The sequence below is a fragment of the Anabrus simplex genome, chromosome 6 (assembly GCF_040414725.1).
Source record: "Anabrus simplex isolate iqAnaSimp1 chromosome 6, ASM4041472v1, whole genome shotgun sequence".
NCBI classification, from domain to species: Eukaryota; Metazoa; Arthropoda; class Insecta; order Orthoptera; family Tettigoniidae; genus Anabrus; species Anabrus simplex.
In genome coordinates, this window is record NC_090270.1 from 150,249,249 (window position 1) to 150,264,726 (window position 15,478).

Genomic DNA, 15,478 nt, shown 5'->3' on the forward strand with positions numbered 1-15,478 from the left:
AGTTTCCAAGTATTTTACCCCAGGTACATCGATCATACTCAAATATTTCAACCAAGCTCGATAGCTGCAGTCGCTTAAGTGCGGCCAGTATCCAGTATTCGGGAGATAACGGGTTCGAACCCCACTGTCGCCAGTCCTGAAGATGGTTTTCTGTGGTTTCCCATTTTCACACCAGACAAATGCTGAGGCTGTACGTTAATTAAGATCACAGCCATTTCCTTCCCACTCCCAGTCCTTTCCCATCCCATCGACGTCATAAGACCTATCAGTGTGGGTGTGACGTAAAGAAAATTGTTGCATCAAATATGTCAGTCCCGTGTCGGCAGATTTAGTGGAACGTAGGAGAACTCCAGTAGGAAAAAAATCCACCACCTCGGTGTCTCCAAAACCGTACAAGTAGTTAATGGGACGTACAGCCATTATTATTATTATTATTATTATTATTATTATTATTATTATTATTATTATTATTATTATTATTACGTCGATCACGAGTCCACCATGTCGCAGTCTGCACCCCAGACAAGATGATCTCTTCTTGGTATGGTTGATCAGAGTCATTCCTCGATATCTCGGTCCAGCACATCCGCATTGTCAATGGTGATCTCCTGTATCCAGCTTATATTCTTCAAACAGTGCCAGCACCATATCTCAAAGGCTTCAAAAAGCTCTGTACTTAGCTATGTAAATACATCAGGAAGAATAACGAAATTTTATCCGGCTGATTACCTGCATTTTATCGTGAGAGACAGGAACACGTCGTTACTCTATAAATATATCCTTGCTAGTGTACTATAATCAGGATTAATTACATCCTGTTGTACCCCACATTAAATCATACCTATATAAATTAGATTTCACTTACTGTACTACTATCCTGGGAAAATACACAGGTTAACATGACCCACATGTTCTAGTTTCATATTCCCTAGCAACATTCAGTTCCCTTAGGTTTCTTCCCTACTGACATCACTTTATTCTTGGAAATGTTATTTTTCATTCCATATTTACTACATTCTTTTTCAAGCATCAAGCCATTAGAATGCAAGCTTCCGTCTCCGCCTGGCATAAAAAGTGAGTCACGGTACACAGCACACTCCTTCCTACATTTATATAGCGTCATAAATTATACCTCTCCGATATTTCGTACCTTTTCAAAAATGATCAGCTTTAAACAAATAGAGCAATCATTGCTACTACGCGTAGTTTGAGTCATGAACTTTTTTGAGCACCAGCTGATATTGATATAATATTACAACTCCTTTCTGAAATACCACCAAGTGTTATTTTCTTTCAACTCGACGGTACAAGTTTATGTTTATCACTGGATTCCAAACAGCGCCAGAGAAACCTAAATTAAATTTTCGAGAAGATGTGGTGTGATGCTTGTTCGGATATGGGATTTATTAGAAAACTAGGCCACGTATTTGTTAGGTACATGGAATATTTCATGTACTCTGTATTTGTTAATGCAATTTTAAAACTTTTCAATTTCTGACAGTAATAACTGCAGTCATTACAACAACATCCGGAAAATTATTAGAATGTTTGAAACTTCTCATAAAAGAATTTCCTTTTGAATAGCTTATAAGCATTTGAAATGATCCGGTAAACAGCGTATAAAATACATGTTTTTGTGTCCAGTTTACTTCATTAGATAAATATGTTCAAATACATCGTATAAATAAATATGATTATTAACATAAATCTTCTTTGGTTGAAGTTGAAAATTTCCAACATGGATTAACAGTATCGTTGTTATATTGAAGTACTCTACACCGTTAGATATGGAATGCCGTCAGCAAAGACTCGATGGAGCCATTCGAGAGTTATAAGCAGAAACTGAGGAAGTTCTTATGTGGTTGCCAAGATGTTGTCATTCAGTTCCACATCTACTTCTTTTTATAGAAAAACAAGTTGCTTTTCGTCGCATCGACACAGATAGATCTTATAGCGACGATGGGACAGGAAAGGGCTAGGAGTGGTAAGGAAGCGGTCGTGGCCTTAACTGAGGTACAGCACCAACATTTGCCTGGTGTGAATATGGGAAACCACGAAAAACAATCTTCAGGGCTGCCGGTAGTGGAGTTCAAACCCACTATCTCCGTATACTGGATACTGGCTGCATTTCAGCGACTGCACCTATCGAGCTCGGTCATCTACTTCATTATCATTCATAAATGATTTGTAATTTTCCTCTTCTTATTCTTGTGCCACAGTCTCCCAGAATTTTAGCCACCTACAAAGTAATTTGCTATTCCTGCATCAGTGGTGAATGTTGGATCCCTGCCTAGAGTTCCGCACCCAATATAGGCCGAGTCTGCCTCGCCCACGTCCACAGTACCGGCTACCTTACCTTCTGTGATTTGCTGTATCAAGCTATATTTTTACAGTTCGAAAGATGTGACGGAAAAATGGTGTTCTATAGGTTCTTCGATGGTCAGGACGTCCGTGAATTCCCGCCACGACGGATTGTATGCTGGATTACACATTAACGCATCATTACACGCCAAAGATTTTATAAGCGGAGATCACAGTAGCACAAAAAATGCATTCATTTCATAAACACCCTTCTTTCAGTCCCCATTGTGGTTCCAATTTGTACATCCAGAACCTTATTCTATTGTAAGCCAGTCTCCTACATATCGCTGTATCGGTGATTCCGTCCAGTGTCCAAACAGCGTTCATGACTTTCTGTTTGCTGATTACACTGAATTTGGTTTCTTGAATATTTATTTATTTATATATTTATTTGTTTATTTATTATTGCTTGCTTCGATTATACTGCTCGACATCAATAGAAGATCTTCTCAGCAAGTAAAACGCTGTCGTCTGTATACCAAGTGATGTTAATTAACTTCCCGTTGAAGTGGATGTTGTTATCAACTTCATCCCGGTCAATTCAGAGTTGTGCAGTAAGAAGCTGTCATTAAATCTACGTAGGCAAGTCAATAATTATCTGTAACTTTGCTCTAATTGTCTTTAGGTTGGCTCTAGCAGCCGCTAGTTGCACCGTTGTCTACATCTGTGGTAGGTTTCAGTGTTATCAGATCAGTACAGCTTACGCTGTTGCGACGTAAAGGTGGCCGCGCCACATTCGGTTTGCATCAAGGAAGAACAGCATTCCCATTCTATTTTTTGTGGTCTCAAGGTGTACCCGGATCGGAAATTCACAGAATTCATAGAAGACTTTCTGCACAATACGGGGACAATGTTTTGCCACAGCGAAGTGTTTACTGTTGGACTGAACAGTTCAAAAGGGGTCGCACGACTGTAAAGGAAGAGGAAAGATCCGAACGTCCATCTGCTGAACAAGTGCGTGATATGATCCTGAACAACAGACGAGTGACTGCCTGGAGTGAAAATGGGGAAACCACGGAAATCATCGTCAGGGATACCGACAGTGGGATTCGAACTCACTATCTCCCGAATACAGGATACCGGCCGCACTGTACAGTGAAGATTAAAAATTATTGAACGCATGTCGACATTCAGATTTAAATTAATTGAAGAATGCCTTCTAAAATAATGGTTTCTATCTGTCCTAACAACACGGAAAATAATATTTTGTTAATGAAGAGACAAGCAGTTTAATTTAATGGGCTTCAATATGGAGAAGAAGAAATGAAACTTTTCTTTTTGCTATTTGTTTTACGTCGCACCCACACAGATAGGTCTTATGGCGACAGTGGGACAGGAAAGGGCTAGGACTGGGAAGGAAGTGGCCGTGGCCTTAATTAAGGTACAGCCCCGGCATATGCCTAGTGTGAAAACGGGAAACCACGGAAAACCATCTTCAGGGATGCCGACAGTGGGATTCGAACTCACTATCTCCCGAATACAGGATACCGGCCGCACTGTACAGTGAAGATTAAAAATTATCGAACGCATGTCGACATTCAGATTTAAATTAATTGAAGAATGCCTTCTAAAATAATGGTTTCTATCTGTCCTGACAACACGGAAAATAATATTTTGTTAATGGACAAGCAGTTTAATTTAATGGGCTTCAATATGGAGAAGAAGAAATGAAACTTTTCTTTTTGCTATTTGTTTTACGTCGCACCCACACAGATAGGTCTTATGGCGACAGTGGGACAGGAAAGGGCTAGGACTGGGAAGGCAGTGGCCGTGGCCTTAATTAAGGTACAGCCCCGGCATATGCCTAGTGTGAAAACGGGAAACCACGGAAAACCATCTTCAGGGCTGCCGACAGTAGGGTTCGAATCCACTATCTCCCGAATACTGGATACTGGCCGCACTTAAGCGACTGCAGCTATCGAGCTCGGTAATGAAACTTTTAAGAGCACGAAAAGTGGAATATGTGTTTCCTTTTTGCGATACGGTAAAGAAAGTACAAGAGCAAGCTTGTTCTTCAATCAATCAACCACTACTGATCTGCATTTGGGGCAGTCGCCCAGGTGGCAGATTCCCTATCTGTTGTTTTCCTAGCCTTTTCTTAAATGATCGCAAAGAAATTGGAAAATTATTGAACATTTCCCTTGGTAAATTATTCCAATGTCTAACTCCCCTTCCTATAAACGAATATTTGCCCCAATTTGTCCTCTTGAATTCCAACTTTATCTTCATATTGTGATCTTTCCTACTTTTGAAGACACCGCTCAAACTTATTCGTCTACTGATGTCCTCCCACGCCATCTCTCCACTGACAGCTCGGAACATACCACTTAATAGAGCAGCTCGTCTCCTTTCTCCCAAGTCTTCCCTGCCCAAACTTTGCAACATTTTTGTAACGCTACTCTTTTGTCGGAAATCATCCAGAAGAAATCGAGTTGCTTTTCTTTGGATTTTTTCCAGTTCTTGAATCAAGTAATCCTGGTGAGGGTCCCATACACTGGAACCATACTCTAGTTGGGGTCTTACCAGAGACTTATATGCCCTCTCATTTACATCCCTACTACAACCCCTAAATGCCCTCATAATCATGTGCAGATATATGTACCCTTTATTAACAATCATATTTAAGTGATTACCCCAATGAAGGTATTTTCTTACATTAACACCTAGGTACTTACAATGATCCCAAAAGGACTTTCACCCCTTCAACGCAGTAATTCAAACTGAGAGGACTTTTCCTATTTATGAAACTCACAACCTGACTTTTAACCCCGTTTATCATCATACCATTGCCTACGGTCCATCTCACAACATTATCGAGGTCACCCTGCAGCCGCTCACAATCTTTTAATTTATTACTCTGTACAGAATAACATCATCTGCAAACAGCCTTATCTCTGATTCCACTTCTTTACACATATCATTGATATTTAGGTGACAAAAGCCAAGGGAATTCCAGCCCTTTATTCCCTGTGTGGTTAAAGTCACACATTCATGTATGTTTTTTATAATAATGGAATAAGGTGGTTCTAGGCTTGAAAAAGAAGTGACGTTGCTTTAGTTCATGCATCCGTCCGGTGTGAAAATTAGAAACAATTTATTATAATTTTCAAGACTGCTCAGTATGGCTCTCGAAACCACGATCTCCCGAATGCAAGTTTATTAGCTACATGCCCCGTTTAACATTGCTAACCCACTTGGCACCTTCAGCTTTACGCTGAGTTCGAACACAAGAATATGAACTTATGAACTTCGTTTTCAAAAATCCCACATGTAATAATCAGGATTGGAACGGATACTTTCTTACTGAGAAACGATTGATAATATCACTTTTTTTGCTACTGGCTTTACGTCGCGCCGACACAGATAGTTCTTATGGTGACGGTGGGATAGGAAAGGCCTAGGAGTTGGAAGGAAGCGGCCGTGGCTTTAATTAAGGTACATCCCCAACATTTGCCAGATGTGAAAATGGGAAACCATGGAAAACCATCTTCAGGGCTGCCGACAGTGGGATTCGAACCCACTGTCTCCCGGATGCAAGCTCACAGCCGCGCGCCTCTGTTCGCATGGCCAACTCGCCCGGTGATGATATCACTTGATTATCTTTATATACGAAAGAACATAAATTGGAGAAGGAAAAACAGAAATGTAACATTTACTTCACATAAGATAGGTGAGGAAGATAATAATTAAACAAGGGATGGACAGGAATATACTTCCATAAGTGGACTTAATTTTATTGATGTGTTGTATTGTCGATCCCACAATTTGAAATTCGAATTCTCAGCTTGTCCGGCTCCATGACTGCACAAGCAGAGAAAACAAATAGCCTACCAGTGTCTTGATCTTCGGAGCTCGGTGCCTTGGACTCGACCCCCAGGTAGGTAGTGGGATTTTAATTGTAAACGGTGAATTCCCTTGGATCAGATTCTGAGTTTTTTACTGCCTCGAAAATTCCTGCAATTCTAACCACACACAATACTAACTTCCACTACAATTACTGGCACATTCCTATACACGGGAGACGCCGCCGACGCTTATCGAAGGGTCCGCCCTTACAGAAGATGCACCCGGCTATAATAGCCACACGAAACTGTGTACATAGTTCTCGGCTTTACGTCAAGAAAAGTATAATTTTCAACTCACTGAACATGTAAACTCTCCACACCTTGACTAGCAATACTGTATATAGTCATTCTTCTAATTTTTTCTGCCAAGACACTGAAGTGAAATTATGTGATTATTATTCTGTGGTATTAATAATAATAATAACAATAATAATAATAATAATAATAATAATAATAATAATAATAATAATAAGTCGATTCAATGCAGGCTGTAGGATAACAAGATTCCTATCCAAGAATCTGCATATTAATGCCAGCTTCCCATCCCTCTATCCTGTTGTAAACTTTCCCTTGCCATATAAAACTTATTTTTCTACTTATAAACGATATCTCTTATACCGGACTTCATCATCCCCCCAGAAGTTTGATTTTTCTTGCCTTATTTATGGTCGTGCGCGCCGTATTCTCGGTCATAAAGCTTTCTTTACGCAGGCTGTCCATTATTTCACGCTCTGCTTTCTGCTAGTCTATGCCATTTATTTTCGTTCCGTGTGTTTCCTAGCTCTTCATTTTCCTTCTTCTGTTTTATTTTACAGATACATCAAGTCCAAGAGCTCATTATTAGGACAAGAAAGTGGTTAAAAATACGTGTGAAGCTATCAGCCAAGACAGTTTTTTAAAATCAAGAATTTACTTTTCCCGAGAGAATTCTAACAAGAACATGGTATCTGAAATGGTCCCAAGCGTTTGTTTGCTACGAAGTACGGTGTTTATTGTTGGTGTCAACGATTCATTTAAGACGACAAGGCTATCACAAGAAAGTAAGAAATCTTTTAGTTTTAAGTGAATGTTGATATCATAGTCACAGGATCTTCAGGTTTATGTGAAATGTGAACCACAATGAATTGACTTATGAATTTATAATGTTATTTAGTTTACGTCCCACTAGGTAATAATATTTTACGGTTTTCGGAGACGCAGAGGTAACAGATTTGTGAATCGTAGGAGTTTTTTTACGTGCCAGTAAATTTTCCGACACGAAGTTGCCGTATTTGAGCACCTTCAAATACCACCGGGCTGAGCCAGGATCGAACCTGCCAAGTTGAGGCCAAAAGCCCAGCGCCTCAACCGTCTGAGCCAACCTTAACATTCAGACAAGGAATAAAACCATTCATGAGGTCTGTGCTGTGCATATGTACTGTTAAACAATATATTTTCCGGACGTTACATAGGGCTACTACTAATCTAATGAAATCCACGCAGGTATGGCATAACAACATTTCAATATTAGGAATGTACAGGATTATTCATCTTAAGATGATACAACGAAGTAACTTCTAATTCGATGAAGGTATAGATATACCGTTTTATACTTTTAAGTAGTATTAAGGGGCTCGTGAGCGCGACTCTTCAGGTGAATGGCCGGCGTAGAACTCTTCGTTTCAGAGTGTCGCGGGTTGGATTACCTGCCCAGTCGGGGATTTTAATGGTGTACGGTTAATTCCTTCAGCTCGGGGGTTGCGTATTTCTGTTCGTAACAATACTCTTCTCTTCATACATATTCAACACATCACATGATCAACCATCACAGGAACACGCAATAGTAAATAGAGCCCTCCACACTGAGTTGGAATTAGGAGGGGGATCCGGTTATAAAACAGGGCCAAATCAACATGCGGGAGACAGCTCGCACCCGCGACCGTTCAAGTGGTAGAAATAGATGAAGAAGAATATTTTAAAATATCCTGCTATATTTTTCAGTCAGTTTATTAGTAACGGAGATCTCATCAACTTTGTATTTTTTAAATGGAACTATGGTAATTTCTGGCACTAGCAGAAAGGTTCGTGCTATTACTTCAGTCATAGGATTATTTCACACATCGGACATTAAGCATCAATAATACTTAAACATGTGGTCCTATTAGCTGTGAGAGCCGTATCATACGGTGTTCGCTGGTAGAAGTTGTTTAATTGTGATCCCAGCTACACGACTGGTACTATACCGTACGTACAAGTATGTCTCCGAAATACGATGCGATGCATGCCACGGATTTTGCGACGTACTTATGACAACTGAAGTAAAGATGCTATAAAACGGTTTAGCTTTCTTAAAGAAATAATTTCGGTTACAAAAAAAAAAAAAAAAAAAAAAAAAAAAAAAAAACGAAAGTAAAGCTTCATTAGCTCTATTTTGAGAATACAGTACATGTGAAGTGAAAAATGAAATTAACAACAAGACTGAATATCTCCTTTTATAAAAGCAAATAATTATAGTCTGATTTAAACTTCACTGGTAATGATCGAAGTTGACTGGGCACCGGAACGAAACCCAGTATTGTCTGTTTAATGGTTATGACACTAACGGGAGTTTTGCATCTACAGATATTGTAGGCAACGATAAATGTATATATATTCACAATTTGCTTTACGTCGTACCGACACAGACAGGTTTTATGGTGACGATGGGATAGCAAAGTGCTAGTAGTGGGAATGAAGGAGCCGTAGCCTTAATTAAGGAACAGTCCCAGGTGTGTAAATGGGAAATCGCAGGAAACCATCTTCAGGGCTGCCAACCATTATCTCCCGAATGCAACGATGCAATTTGTGACACGCCTCCCCCATTTTTCCTACTTTTTTGTGCTCGAAATGTTGACTATCCACGGCAATGCTCATTTACAGTCCTTTCTCGGGGGGTGATGTCACAAATCGAACAGTTTCAGCGATGTCGTGGCACATGCTATGATAAAGTATAATAAACTTGTATCCTCATACCACCAATGCAGGTGAGCCGCATGCACTATTTTAATCACATAGCAGTCCTCCTCCTATACTTACGTTTCTGGCAATATTGGGAATCACCGTCTTAGCAGAACTCACCTTACCTTAGTATCTCGACATTCATGTACGATACACAAGTTGCAGTGTGCTTGCGACTGCCATCAAGATAGGGGTTCCAATTAGGTACCGCATACCTTGAAACGTTCCTACAGCATCACATTTATCAACAGATCAAGTTCGCCAGGCGGTTTGCGTCACGTAACTGTGAGCTTGCATTCGAACCACGATGTCGAAAGGCCTGAAGATGGTTTTCAGTGGTTTTCCGTTTGCAGACCAGGCAAATGCTAGGGTTGTACCTTAATTATTAAGGCTACGGTCACTTCCTCCACAATCTTAGTTAGACACCCTCGACTTCGGTGCGATTTAAAATAAATACGAAGTAATTTACCGTGCAGTGAAATAATTTCATATGATTCTTTGAATAATAATAATAATAATAATAATAATAATAATAATAATAATAATAATAATAATAATAATAATAATAATAATAATAATAATAATAATAATAATAATAATAATAATAATGGTGTATGAGCTCCTTACAGGCCTAATGCAGGTCTTTCGAGTTGACGCCTATAGGCGACCGGTGTGTCGTGAGACTGAGGCCCTAGCTGTGATTAATTAAATGCTGAAACCCCTTGAACCTAATACTAACCATATATCATATCTGTATATGGGAATCTCCGAACTTTTCTTAATGGAATACTTTCGAGATCAGAGTTAATTTTGCATATAATATACAGACTAACATACGACCAAACTACGTATGTATGAAGTAAGATACTTTTGTCTTGTATTTGTAGCATATCCTGTTAAGAAACCAGGAAGCTCTACTTTAGAAAATAGAATGCTAAGATATTATTCCTTGACAAGTTCTGTCCTAGTATACATAGCTGTAACATTGCATTCAGCAGGAACTCTACTGAACTCAAAAGAGTATATGTTCAAAAGGCGCATGCCTTTGCTGGCAGGACCTAGTGTTTACAGTGCGCTATGTCTTCTGGTATGGGCTAGAGTAATTTTGTTACTTTCATTGATCTGTTTCAGCTTTATCCATGGCTTTGACAAAATGAAAGTGACTGAGGTATGAGTGATACTAGTAATGCCATTCCTTCTGCAGGCAGTCCCTGCTATGAATGGTGTGAAAATATTGCTCATAGGGTCGGTTGTTGCATCCATTTCAGTGGGCTTGGCAGACTGATATGTAATAGCAACTTCTGGCTCGGCGAGCAAAGCAACGGGAAACTACCTCACCCCTCATTTCCCTAGTACGCCTCTTCAGTGATGGCTAGGCCATCTATGACAGCTGATGGCAGAGCTGTTGAGGATCCCACCAGCGGAATCGCTGACGGACTGAACATACATACAAAAGCCGTAACAACCAACAACCTTGTGGTAAGTATAGCCTATCAAATACCTTGGCCTGTCAGGATGACTGCTTACCATCAATCTGAATTTGAGATATTGTAGAGTCACGTGGTCAGTGTGGTGACATCCTAAGTCGCACTGCGTAGCTTCCTTGACTAGGAATAAAAGTCGTCCTCATATTTAAATTGCTTTTTGCTAGTTGTTTTACGTCGCACCGACACAGATAGGTCTTACGGCGACGATGGGACAGGAAAGGGCTAGGAGTGGGAAGGAAGCGGCCGTAGCCTTCATTAAGGTACAGTCCCAGCATTTGCCTGGTGTGAAAATAGAAAACTACGGAAAACCATTTTCAGGGCTGCCGACAGTGGGATTCGAACATACTCTCTCCCGAATACTGAATACTGGCCGCACTTAAGCATCTGCAGCTATCGAGCTCTGTATTCATATTTGAAAAAGGAATATTTGTGAAGCAAGTTATGTTATGTGAGTTATGAAAGTTGCAGGCAATTAATAAAAAAGTGGGTTTGTAGAGTGGTTTCGGGTGGGTGCACATAATTTTCAGTGCAACTCAGGAATTTGTAAGAGCTGCAATATCTCTGAAGCATTCGGGCCCCTTCAAAGACTTTGTTGGACATTCTGGCATGTGATGAATCATGGGTACACAACAATACCACTGACACGAATAATACAGGTGCAGTATATGGCGTTCAATTCCAGTTAGGAAAAAACCCGCTTATTTGCCTACAAGCTTCTCATAATCGTATTAAGACTTTGCGTCGGGAGTTAAAAAAGTAATGGGGTACAATGGTCAAGCTGCTGCTCATAAGCCAAACATTTCTGTAGTTAATTCTAAGCGATGATTGAGGTGGTGTAAATAAGGACGCCACTGGATAATGGATGACTGAAAAGGTGAATCAAGCTATACCCTGTGGCAATTCGATGGAAGGGTTCAGTTTTGGCGAATACCTGGAGAACCTTACCTGAAATCATGCGTAGTGCCAACAGTGAAGTACGGAGGAGGAGGTGTTATGGTTATAGGGGTGTTTTTCGTGGTTAAGGTATTGCCCTCTCGTTGTGCTTAAGAAAACTCTAAATGCGGAACAATATGAACACATTTTAAATCATTGTGTACCGTGTACATTAGAGTACTAGTTCGGAGACGATGATTGTATTAGCATGACAATGCACCCAGACATAAAACTGCATCTATGAGGCAATAACATTCCTTAAATGAACTGGCATGCCCGGAGTCCCGACCTGAACCCAATGGAACAATTTTGGGGTGAGTTAGAAAGTCTAATTCGCTCCTGACCCTTCCCCGGTTTCGGCTCTTCAGGAAGAATGGGCTGCCATTTCTCCACAGACATTCAGACACCTCACTGAAAGTGTCTCCTGCAAATTTAAATCCGTCATAATGTCGAAGGGTGGACCCAACCCATATTAATGTCCAATGATAGGGAACGTGACACGGGTAAATTATTAGTGCAGTTTCAGGTAAGTGTCCGGATACTTTCGAACAGGTATTGTATAGTTCAGATTTGCCACCATGTAACTACCAATAATTGGGACCAATGAAAAAGACTAGTTGGAATAAATTTTCCGAAGACGAAGGAATACAAGACATCGTTTGTGACTGCCTACCTTTCAAAACCCCTTTTATTAAAAAGGAATCGAAGCTGCCAGTACGATGAAATAAACGTGTAGATATTAACGGAGGCAGTGTAGAAAAATGCGTTTGGTTTAATATACATCAATCCAGTGACGGTTATTTTCTCAAAAGTCTCCTTCATATTTGACTGACCATCACAGATCCATTTTCAATGAAACACTAAATTATGTGAGGTGAAAGCAAAACAGTTAACAAATGAAAGCTTTACATGTTCGCTAGGGTAAATGTAAATTTTGTATAAAAATTTGTTGCTCAACAAATATATTTTATATCATCCTTTGTGCGTAATAAAGTGAATTGAACGTACCGACCAAGAACTAAAATATATTTGAATAAAAGGTTTCATTCAATAACGACTTCATCCGTCTCCGAGCATTGATATATTGCAGGAAATTTTCAGTTTCATATTCCGACCTCCGTATCACAAGAAATGAAAGGAATTGTATGAATGTTTAATACTAAAATTCCTTTCTCAATGCTCCGGATGTTGTGAAGGAGGGGAAGGACAGAAAACGCAATGAAATACACAAAGTGGTTGTACGTTTAGGAACTTCATAAAAACATGGAGAAGAAGGAATGTTTGAATAGGAGATAAAAGGTATTACTGGCAGGAGAGTGGAAAGAGGAGACGGCTTGAACAACGGGAGGTCACCCAAGTGCATCGTTTTATAATGATGCATATTCTTTAGAAAATAATGAGATTTCGTAAATGTTCAACTCTTCTTCGTACGAAGCGAAAGCAATTGACAGTCATCAATAGTACATGGATCTTCAAATCATTTCAATTGCTTCCGTAGGTAATTTCAGTCCTTTTTAATATTATGTATTACGTACTCACCGAACACATGCCTACTCCTTTCAGCACTATTTAGAGAATGACTTAAGTCGCAGCTACAAATTCAATCACAGTTACACAATAATGAACCTTTTCCTTTCGCTGAAACACTCCAGTAATACAACTAAACGTCATTAACGGATTAAACAAAATCATCAAGATAATGGATGTTAGGACCGAAGGAACATCCTTGATATAGATTCGAGGCCAGTTACCTAGATTTCACGCCCCATTAAACATCATCATCATCATAATAATTGTTACCGTGTTTTTGCGGTAGGTAGAGGTGAAAGAAGGTGCGGGCTTGAACGGGTCTCAAACTACGGAATCAAAGTTAATGTAAAATTTAACAAGGTTATATTTTCTTTTCGAAATTAAGAAATAACATGTACGGCAGGTACAGAGTAGCAAGGCAACAAAAGGTGCAATTACAGTATTTACAGTATTTGGGCTTCGAGCCCCGAATTCACACTTCTAGGGCAATTAGCCCAACTTTACTCCAAAATAAGTTTTACCAGAGGGGCAGAAAACCCCATTCATGTTCAAGAGCACTTGCTCCAAATTACACAGAAAAGCCTCCTCGAGGCATACAACACTTAATTTTCAAGAAAGAGCCACACGCTCTCAAACTTTAAGCCTCTCAAAGGCCACACCAAACTCCACCTTCAAGTTGTCCTCTCAGGACATAGACACAGGGGTAACATACCCAACCTACTGAGGTCTATTAAATGAAAAAGTGTAATTACATGACCTCTAAAATAACAATTTGAGAGGAGGCGATCTGCACTCCTAATGTATTTGTTTTAAAACCTAATTTGGCTCTAGGCCACTGATGCAAGGGCTAATCCCATACTACAGAGGTGACTTTAGAAAAGAACAATTTACATTACATTAAGGAAGAATCGGTTGTGAGAAATAAGTTCACCTCAAAGCAATATGAGTGGGAGCTCGAGAGGGTTAAGCACTCTCTATCCCGAAATGCAGTTTAAAGATAGAATAGATACCAAGGGTCTTTACATTTTAAGGAAGGTTACATTATGGAAAAACTTCGGACCCGCCCCGAGAGTTAAACTGCTGAACTAGCAAAGAAAGAAGTTATTAATCGGCCATTACCTTGTTGTTGACCGCTGCCGAAGAAAGAGGCGCTTCCCGCCCCCTGCTATGTACTTTACACACTGAAAGATGGAACAGAAGTGGCACCGAGACCCTAAAATCAGCAGTTTATATACTCTCGCGGAAAGTTCGAGGCGTTTCAGGGAAGAAAACACCCGCCCACAATCACTTTATTGGTTAGGGATAAGCAGCATATTCAAGTTGGGGGAAAATACATCAGATTGGTCAGAAATTAATTAAAGAAATTCGGGATTGGCTAAATACCAAACAAGGGGAAAGAGAGGGGTATACAGCCAACTTAAACAATAACAGAAAGAAATTTAACAAGAAACAAACTTTTGAAATAAAAATTTCTCCAGAAAACAGTTCTTTTACATCGCACTAGGGTGCACCATTGTAATTTTTCAGTAGTGTCCTCTAGAAGAGAAAGTTCACACTTCTTACTACCGGTAAAACAAAAATACATCAAAAGTGGCACAGTTCAAAAACTCCAAACTTTCCACGTAGTGACATCTTCTGAGAAACTTGAAAATTAATACCGTCAATAAAGTTCAGACTTCCTCCAGCAGAGGAGTTTCAACTGGCGCACATTTTAAATTAGCGGCGTGGAGGTGTACCGCCCGGTACAATAATAATAATAATAATAATAATAATAATAATAATAATAATAATAATAATAATAACTAATTCTCATTTTTTGCGAAACAAAGATTATTGCAAATTTAAATTTTAGCCATCCATTAATTGTGAGACATTTCTTTGTGAAGGCTATTAACAGGAATGAATTTGTAACTTCATGTTGTCCATTTCCTTACACTACAGTGTTCAGGCCGATTGTCGAGACCAATGCCTCAGTCGCGGTCTATCTGTGTCGAAGTTAGCAAGTGTAACAAAAAAACGTAGTTCTTTAAAAAATCGGTCAAAATTATTGTTCACTACAAACTGCTAAATCTAATTAAGCATTCAGTTCATGCACCGCATTGCTCCAGAATTTATCGGATCACCGATTCATATCGAGGTATTCCCAATGTTACTAGCTCAAGATACTGCAAATAGAATAATATCTGGTTATTGAAATTCTTCAGAAAAGTGTACAGCTTTCAACCAGTGTGAATCTGTGTGCATGTGTATGCGCGCTTGTGCGAGTAGTTTTATACATTTTGTTGATGGAGTGAGCGAATTATTGTACTTGTAATAATGTTAGTTATACCGGCCCCGCGGTCTAGA